This window comes from Mustelus asterias, unplaced genomic scaffold (assembly GCF_964213995.1).
Source record: "Mustelus asterias unplaced genomic scaffold, sMusAst1.hap1.1 HAP1_SCAFFOLD_210, whole genome shotgun sequence".
Taxonomy (NCBI): Eukaryota; Metazoa; Chordata; class Chondrichthyes; order Carcharhiniformes; family Triakidae; genus Mustelus; species Mustelus asterias.
This window is the reverse complement of record NW_027590197.1, coordinates 176826-186775: the sequence shown is the minus strand read 5'-3', so window position 1 is coordinate 186775 and position 9950 is coordinate 176826. Positions and strand designations below refer to the sequence as shown.

Genomic DNA, 9950 nt, shown 5'->3' with positions numbered 1-9950 from the left:
CTAAGTGCATACGGAATTAAGTAAAAAAGTCTTACTACAATTTTACAGTGCAATGGTAAATCCTCACCTAGAGTAGTGTGTGCAATTTTGGTCTCCTTACCCAAGGAAGGCCATACCTCTTGTCCTAGCGGAAATCCATTTTGATATATACTTTTTCAAGCTCATCCTTCCCTCCACTACCTCCCCGCCCAAGCACCAGTCTCTAACGTCTTCGCATGTTTTGCTTTGAGAGAACATTAACCTTTATTCGTTGATGAACACAGTCTGCAAACTGACCTTTACGCCACTATTAAGACTGCCTTAGTCTTTAACACTACCATTAGCACTTCCGTTGTCTTGTGTCCATGACATATTTGTTAAATCTCTCCTGATCTACTTTCACTGACCTTCTATTTTGCTCCACCCTCTCCAACAATATAACAGCCGTGACATTTCTACCTCTCTTCAGTCCTAAAATCCACTCATGATTCTCACCTTCTACAGACAGGGTCACTGCGCATGCGCATTTCTACCACCAAGATGGCGGCCGTGTCCCGGGTCTGTCATTAAAAAAAGTCGTAGCGTCTCTTACTGACAACGTAGAACTGATAGCTTCTTATTTGGATTGTGAATCCTCCAGAAGGTGTTTATGAAACTTCCCAGTCCACTCACCGGCTCTGTTCCTCTCCTGTCCGGAGCTCATGTCTCCTCACAAACACCACGACACCGCCTCCATTCCATTCGCCTACAGCGTCCACTCCACGCCTGCGCAGCGGGCACCATCAGTCAGACTACGACCCCGCCCCTCCTTCACTCCGATTGGTTGGAGGACCAGCCGCTCCCGCTCGGTCCTCCAGCCCCGCCCACTCTCATTGTTCTGGAATCTCACTCTGCCGCTTCCGGCTTCAGCCCAGCAGCAACTTCAACCAAAGACCCAACTGGGAAAAGGTGAATATTTCCGCATGTTTAAAATCAGTAATGAAGTCATTAAATATAAATTGATAAAAGCAAAATACTGCGGATGCTGGAATCTGAAACAAAAACACAAAATGCTGAAAATCTCAGCAGGTCTGACAGTATCTGTGTAGAGTGGAAAGACAGTAAGAAGTCTCACACCAGGTTAAAGTCCAACAGGTTTATTTGGCAGCAAAATCCACTAGCTTTCAGAGCGCTGCTCCTTCGTCAGGTAAGTGGGAGTTCTGTTCACAAACAGGGCATATAAAGACACAAACTCAATTTACAAAATAATGGTTGGAATGCGAATCTTTATAGGTAATCAAGTCTTCAAGGCCCAGGCAAGTCGTGGGGGTTACAGATAATGTGACAAGATCCCGATTGAGGCCGTCCTCATGTGTGCGGAACTTGGATATCAGTCTCTGTTCAGCACTGATAGCCAAGTTCCGCACACATGAGGACGGCCTCAATCGGGATCTTGGGTTCATGTCACATTATCTCTAACCCCCACGACTTACCTGGGCTTGCAAATTCTCACTAACTGTCCTGTCTGGAGATAATACACATCTCTTTAACCTGTGCTTAACGCTCTCTCCACTCTCATTGTCTGTACCTTTAAGACTTGATTACCTATAAAGATTCGCATTCCAACCATTATTTTGTAAATTGAGTTTGTGTCTTTATATGCCCTGTTTGTGAACAGAACTCCCACTTACCTGACGAAGAAGCAGCGCTCCGAAAGCCAGTGGATTTTGCTACCAAATAAACCTGTTGGACTTTAACTTGGTGTTGTGAGACTTCATAGAATCATAGAAACCCTACAGTGCAGAAGGAGGCCATTCGGCCCATCGAGTCTGCACCGACCACAATCCCACCCAGGCCCTACCCCTTTTTACTGTGTTTACCCCAGTCCAACGCCAGCATCTCCACACCAGAGAGAAAAGAGCCAACGTTTTGAGTCCAGATGACCCTTCGTTAAATTGTTGTGAGCTGCATTATTTGTTAGAATGAGAGTGACGGAGTGGGATTGATCCACAGCCAGTGTCACCAGTTTGAGGACAGGAGGGGAGAGAATCTGGAGAGAAGAAAAGAATCAGGAGAAGACTAGAAACTGAATCTGGAGCAATGAGCAGAGAGGGAAAAGCGTGTGTGGGGCACAGAATTGTTAGCTCTGAATTTCTGTCCTGTACTTACACTGATAACTTCTGTAAACTCCTTTTGCAGGGAGTTCGAGGGAGAGAAGTTCCAGATGGGAAAGTCAGAACAAACATCATGTCAAAATCTGACAGTCACTTGATTCATCAGGACCTGAATATCATCAACCTCTGAATGTGGAAGGAGAAATGTTTGTCTGTTCTATCTGTGGGGAAAGATTTTAAACGTCAGTGTGACTGAAAAAGCACTGAGACACACACACACCTGAGTGAGAGTGTTCCAGTGAACTGACTGTGGAAAGAGCTTTAACCAGTTACACAGCCTGAAAAAACATCATACCATTCACAGTGCGGAGAAATGTACATGTGTTCTGTGTGAGGCTCCAACTGATCATCCAACCTGGAGAGACAAATTAATAATTGAATCACGGAGAAAGCATGGACATATGGTGATTGTGGGATGGGATTAATTTTCCCTTTTAAACTGGGACATGATCAATGCAGTCACACTGGGGAGGGACCTTTCACCTTCTCCATGTGTGGAGATGGATTTACTCAGTTATCCAGTCTGTTGACACGCCAGCCAGTTCATACCCAGGAGAGGCCGTTCAGATGTTCCACATGTGGGAAGGACTCATATGACCTCCTGGCTCATGAGCAAGTTCACACTGAGGAGAGCGCATTCACCAGGCCTGTGTGTGGCAACGGATTCACTCAGTCATGCCAGCTCACTGAACATCAACATGTACACAGTGATCAGAGACTTTTTAAATGTTCTGACTGCGAGAAGAGCTTTAAAAGCAAGAAGTATCTGCAAATACACCAGCGACTTCACACTGGGAAAGAGACTGTTCATCTGCTCTGAGTGTGGGAAGAGATTTGTTCAGTCATTTGACTTGCTAATGCACCAGTGACGTCACACTGGGGTGAGGCCATTCACTTGCTGTGTGTGTGAAAAGGGATTCACTCAACCCCACCAGCGAGTTCACACTGAGGAGAGGCCATTTATTTGCTGTGTGTGTGGGAAGGGATTCACTCAGACATCCCACCTTGTGACACACCAGCGAGTTCACACTGGGAACAGACCATTCATCTGCTCTGAGTGTGGGAAGGGATTCACTCAGTCATACCAGCTTCTGTTGCACCAGCGAGTTCACATTGGAGAGAGGCCATTCACCTGCTCAGTGTGTGCTAATGAATTCATTCAGTCATCAGACAGTCTGGTGCACCAACAAGTTCATACTAAGGGGAGGCCATTCACCTGCTCCGTATGTGGGAAGGGATTCACTCAGTCATCCCATCTGCTGAGGCACCAGTGAGTTCACACTGGGGAGAGGCCGTTCACCTGCTCAATGTGTGGGAAGGGATTCACTCAGTCATCACACCCTGTGACACACCAGCAAGTTCACAAATGACTGCAAGAATTAGATTCTGCTTTTAATCATATTGAAGACTAAATGTGTGGGTTAATCTTGATGTGTGTAAGAAAGCCACTCTCTTCCATGGTTTAGAGCTCCTAGATATGGAACAGAAGCTCCTTTACAACTATGTTTAGAGTCAGGAAGATTGCTGGAAACATGATGTCAAATCAGAGATTGGTGTAAAACTGGGATCTGTTCCTGACTGAAAGTAAAATGGTAAGAAGTCTCACAACACCAGGTTAAAGACCAAATAAACCTGTTGGACTTTAACCTGGTGTTGTGAGACTTCTTACCATGTTCACCCCAGTCCAACGCCGGCATCTCCACATCAAAAGTAAAACGGCAGGTTTAACTTTACAGTCTGAAAATAGTGATAGAAACTGACTGTTGAAATCTGTCAACATTAGAAAACTATTTATAAATAATTTGAGGGTTCTTTACAGTTGGGATCTTTCTCTGTTCTGTCCACTCAGGGTATTAGATAACAGACTTTCTCCTTGAATATCCAGCTGGAGTATTTGGCCCTGATGTGTTTCTTTGTTCATCTTATTGACTCTAAATATTGAGCCTTGTGGTTTCAGACACCAGGTAATCAAATTCCCAACAACAGATTGTCTTTTATTGACTTTATTAACAGCACTGCAATAATACAGACAGAGTAATTCCTCACATGGTTCCAGTACTCAGTGAAGTACTTTTTAAAAATTCATTCATGGGATGTGGATGTCACTGGCTTGGCCAGCATTTAGTACCCACCCTAATTACCCTTGACCTGAGCGGATTGCTAGGCCATTGCAGAGGGCATTTAAGAGTCAACCACGTTGCTGTGGATCTGGAGTCAAAGATGTGCCAGACCAGGTAAGGACGGCAGATTTCCTTCCCTAAACACATTAGTGAACCAGATGGGTTTTTTTTACAACAATCGACAACAGTTTCCTGGTCATTAGACTTTTAACTCCAGATTTTTATTGAATTCAGATTTCACCACCTGCCGTGGTGGGATTCGAACCCTGGTCCCCAAAGTATTACCTGGGACTCTTGATTACTAGTCCAGCGACAATATCACTACGCCACTGCCTGCCTTTTATATGAAATTTATCTGCATCTCCGAGCCTGTAATGGTGTATTGGTCTGTAATTTTAACAATCTAATTCAATATTCCTTCTGTAATATCCTGTCTACCACTTTCCTGTTACCTGATGAATTTGTTAATTGTTATTATCACTGGATTGTCACAGTTTCCATGTGTTTAACATGATTAGTTAGTCTGTACCTGAATTTTATGATTTTTTAATGCAAGTTACACAGCAATTCAGCCTATTGGCTGTGAGCCTGTTCCTTGAATGAAATATCATTTGACTTAAAATTTACCCAGTCTGGAGAACAGAGATAATACAGTGGATTCAGAACTCTCTCCTCCCCAGCTCTGATCGAACAAGCTGCAGTTACACTGGAGATATTTATGTTTAAATTGTTCACTACAGTTGTGATCTGACCCTGTTCAAACTGTAACCAGAATGATATCTGTGCATTGTTCTGAGTGTGAGCACAAGAACGTGTCACTGTCACAAACAGATACCATTTCCTTCGTTCACACCTCCACACAAATACCAGCCCTTTACACACTCCTTTTCTACACAACCACAGCAACATGAGCAAGGATGTGAGGCTCATTACTATTCATCCACATTTCATAACAGCAAAGGCTCCACAGTACAGGAGCACACTGACCGTATAAGAGCCTCATCAGCCTGCAGGCTCCTGTTAAATACAGAGCAGTACAGGAACACACTGACAGTGTAACACAGCCTCATAAGCCTGCAGGCTCCTGTTAAATACAGAGCAGTACAGGAACACACTGACAGTGTAACACAGCCTCATAAGCCTACAGGCTCCTGTTAAATACAGAGCAGTACAGCAGTACATCAGTGACAAAAACGGTTGATGAAGGAAGGGCCGTGGATGTTGTCTATATGGATTTCAGTAAGGCATTTGACAAAGTCCCACATGGCAGGTTGGTTAAGAAGGTTAAGGCTCATGGGATACAAGGAGAAGTGGCAAGATGGGTGGAGAACTGGCTTGGCCATAGGAGACAGAGGGTAGTGGTCGAAGGGTCTTTTTCCGGCTGGAGGTTTGTGACCAGTGGTGTTCCGCAGGGCTCTGTACTGGGACCTCTGCTATTTGTGATATATATAAATGATTTGGAAGAAGGTGTAACTGGTGTAATCAGCAAGTTTGCGGATGACACGAAGATGACTGGAATTGCGGATAGCGAAGAGCATTGTCGGGCAATACAGCAGGATATAGATAGGCTGGAAAATTGGGCGGAGAGGTGGCAGATGGAGTTTAATCCGGATAAATGCGAAGTGATGCATTTTGGAAGAAATAATGTAGGGAGGAGTTATACAATAAATGGCAGAGTCATCAGGAGTATAGAAACACAGAGGGACCTAGGTGTGCAAGTCCACAAATCCTTGAAGGTGGCAACACAGGTGGAGAAGGTGGTGAAGAAGGCATATGGTATGCTTGCCTTTATAGGATGGGGTATAGAGTATAAAAGCTGGAGTCTGATGATGCAGCTGTATAGAACGCTGGTTAGGCCACATTTGGAGTACTGCGTCCAGTTCTGGTCGCCGCACTACCAGAAGGACGTGGAGGCATTGGAGAGAGTGCAGAGAAAGTTTACCAGGATGTTGCCTGGTATGGAGGGTCTTAGCTATGAGGAGAGATTGGGTAGACTGGGGTTGTTCTCCTTGGAAAGACGGAGAATGAGGGGAGATCTAATAGAGGTATACAAGATTATGAAGGGTATAGATAGGGTGAACAGTGGGAAGCTTTTTCCCAGGTCGGAGGTGACGATCACGAGGGGTCATGGGCTCAAGGTGAGAGGGGCGAAGTATAACTCAGATATCAGAGGGACATTTTTTACACAGAGGGTGGTGGGGGCCTGGAATGCGCTGCCAAGTAGGGTGGTGGAGGCAAGCACGCTGACATCGTTTAAGACTTACCTGGATAGTCACATGAGCAGCCTGGGAATGGAGGGATACAAACGATTGGTCTAGTTGGACCAAGGAGCGGCACAGGCTTGGAGGGCCGAAGGGCCTGTTTCCTGTGCTGAACTGTTCTTTGTTGTTCTAGCAGCACACTGACAGTGTAAGAGTCTCATTAGTCTGCAGGCTACTGTTGAGTACAGAGCAGTACATCAGCACACTGACAGTTAACACTGTTTCAGAGGCCTGCAGGCTCTTGTTAAAAACAGAGAAGTGCAGGAACACACTGACAGTGTAACACAGTCTCATCAGCCTGCAGGTTCCTGTTAAATTTGCTGAGACGATTTCAATTTAAACCAGGTTTGCAGGCATCATGTTCCATTCACATGTCAAAGAAGAGAGAGATGTTTTGGGACAGGGGTGAAGTCCAAGCAGACTTGTTTTTGGCTTTTTTGATCACAGGACTGTGACCGATAACTTCCCTGGATCCCAGCGCCAGGAAAGACACTCTGGAAAATATGGGAGCTGAGAATTGTCCATGAGAATAACCAAAGGCGTGAGAACTGAAATAATCTCGAGTTCGAAATGAGAAAATGAAGCTGGTAGCAGGACATCAAGTCTCCTCTTCCATTGGAGAAATATTAACACAGCACTGCGCATTTCCATAAAAACTGACTTAGTGACATTTATCTAGAATATCAATAACTCCTAGAACAGGGTTGGAGTTTAACATGAGCAGAAACACACAATGGAAGTGATTGACAGAATCCCACCCTTGCACAGAAACTTACTGATGTCTCAATAGCTGTGGTGACTGAATAAGTCCCTTCCCACAGACAGAGCAGGTGAGCATCCACTCTTCAACACGAATGCATTGGTGTGTCTGCAACTCACTCTTCTCTCATTCGTAATGTTTAAAAAGAAATTTTTCAGTGTGAACATGTTGATGCAAACTGAGAGTGTCTCACCGAGTGAATTCCTTCCCACACTTGGAGCAAGGGAACGGCCTCTCCCCAGTGTGAACTCGCTGATGCCTCAGCAGAGTGGATGACTGAATGAATCCTTTCCCACACACTGAGCAGGTGAACGGCCTTTTTCCTGTGTGAGTCTGCTGATGTCTCATCAGGGTGGCTGACTGAGTGAATCCCTTCCCACACACAGAGCAGATGAATGGCCTCTCTCCAGTGTGTGTGTGTTGGTGTTGTTTCAAGTGCTTTTTGCTCTTAAAGCTCTTCTCACAGTTGGAACATTTTAAATGTCTCTTATTGGAATGAGAGCGTTGGTGTGACTGCAGGTGTTGTGACTGAACAAAACCTTTTCCACACACACAGCAGATGAACGGTCTCTCTCCTGTGTGACTGCGACGATGAGTTTCGAGATGGGAAGGATAATTGAATCCCTTCCCACAGTCCTCACATTTCCAAGGTTTCTCCATAGTGCCAGTGTCCTTGTGTCTCTCCAGGTTGGATGATCAGTTGAAGTCTTGTCCACACACAGAACATATGTACAGTTTCTCCCAGCTGTGAATGGTGTGATGTTTTTTCAGGCTGTGTAACTGGTTTAAGCTTTTTCCACAGTCAGTTCACTGGAACACTCTCACTCGGGTGTGTGTGTGTCTCAGTGCTTTTCCAGTCACACTGATGTTTGAAATTTTCTCCTCCAGGCAGAACAGACAAACATTTCTCCTTCCACATTCAAAGTCTCAGGATATTCAGGTCCTAATAAATCGATACTCAGTCTGATTTTTATGTGATGTTTCCTCACCTCACCTGTAAAAGGAGTTAACAAAAATCGTCACAGTCAATCGAGATAGAAATTCAGTCCAAAGATGTGCGGGTTAGGTTGATTGGCCATGCAAAAAAAAAAATTGCCCTTCGTGTCCTGAGATGTGTAGTTTAGAGGGATTAGTGGGTAAATATGTAGGGATTTGGGGGTAGGGCCTGGGTGGGATTGTGGTCGGTGCAGACTCAATGGGCCGAATGGCCTCTTTCTGTACTGTAGGGTTTCTATGATTTCTATGAAATTCTGAACAGACAATTCTAGTTTCTCTGGAACTTTTTTTCCTCTCTCATTCCCCCAAATCTGTAAATCCCCGTCCCACACATTCTCCCTCCTCCCTGGGCTGAAATCCAAACCATTTCTTTCCTCCACTCCCAGTTTTCTCCCTCCCTCTCCTCTGTCTGGGTTCAGTTCTCCAGCTCCTGTCTGCAGACTGACAATAAAACCAATGGGTCTTATTGGGGGTGTTGGGTCTCCAGCGGGTGTTTGTGAATCCTCCCCGCCCACCTCCCAGGGTTTCCTTCCTTCCCAGAGATCAGAGTCCTCATTGATTTGAGGCCAAAGTGTAACCTCTTATTTATTGTCCCCCTCCCCCATCCTCTGGTGTGAACCATCCTCCAGTGGCTGAGCCAGGATGGGGCCGTTAACCTGGGCCTGTTCCCGGGAGGGAGGGAGGGAGGGAGAAGCCCCGCAGCTGCAAACCAGGGAGCTGACAATGATTCTGAAGGGTTTGCGGATCCACAAAGTGTTTCCAAATCCTCCCAGCCACCGCCTAACGCTGACTCCGCTTCTCCGGGACAAACAACCGCCAAGGACAGCAATGACACTGCGCATGCTCCACATCACAATGCCCGGGGACTGATTGTCGGCAGCTCCGAACCAATGGGAAGAGGGGGCGGGGCTGGAGGACCGAGCGGGAGTGGCTGGTCCTCCAACCAATCGGAGTGAATGAGGGGCGGGGCTGGAGGACCAACGCTCAGATAAAACCTGGTGGGGGCGGAGTCAACATCGCAGCAGCGGAGCCGGCGGTTGGAGATTGGGGAGGATTCGCAAACCGTTCAGAATCATTGTCAGCTCCCTGGTTTGCAGCTGCGGGGCTTCTCCCTCCCTCCCGGGAACAGGCCCAGGTTAACGGCCCCATCCTGGTTTGGGAGCTGGAGCATGCGCAGTGCCTGCGGCAGGCGGTAAGGAGCTCGAGCGAGCGGGTTTTAAATGGAGATTTTTATAGAGTCAGAGGTTTACAGCCTGGAAACAGGCCCTTCGGCCCAACTTGTTCATGCTGCACTTTTTAAAACCCCTAAGCTAATCCCAATTGCCCGCATTTGGCCCATATCCCTCTGTACCCATCGTACCCATGTAACTGTCTCAATGCTTTTTAAAAGATAAAATTGTACCCACCTCCACGACTACCTCTGGCAGCTTGTTCCAGACACTCACCACCCTCTGTGTGAACAAACTGCCCCTTTGGACACTTTTGTTTCTCTCCCCTCTCACCTTAAACCTATGCCCTCTAGTTTTAGACTCTCCTACCTTTGGGAAAATATATTGACTATCTCGCTGATCTGTGCCCCTCATTATTTTATAGACCTCTATAAGGTCACCCCTCAGCCTCCTACGCTCCAGAAAAACAAGTCCCAGCCTCTCCTTATAACTCAAACCATCAAGTCCGGTAG

At 46.2% G+C, this 9950-nt stretch overlaps 1 protein-coding gene across 1 annotated transcript in view; it reads left to right on the top strand.

Moving 5' to 3' along the window:
• The window catches only part of LOC144485689 (uncharacterized), a 259005-nt gene that overhangs the window by 126114 nt on the left and 122941 nt on the right, over positions 1–9950 (top strand). The window lies entirely within an intron of this gene.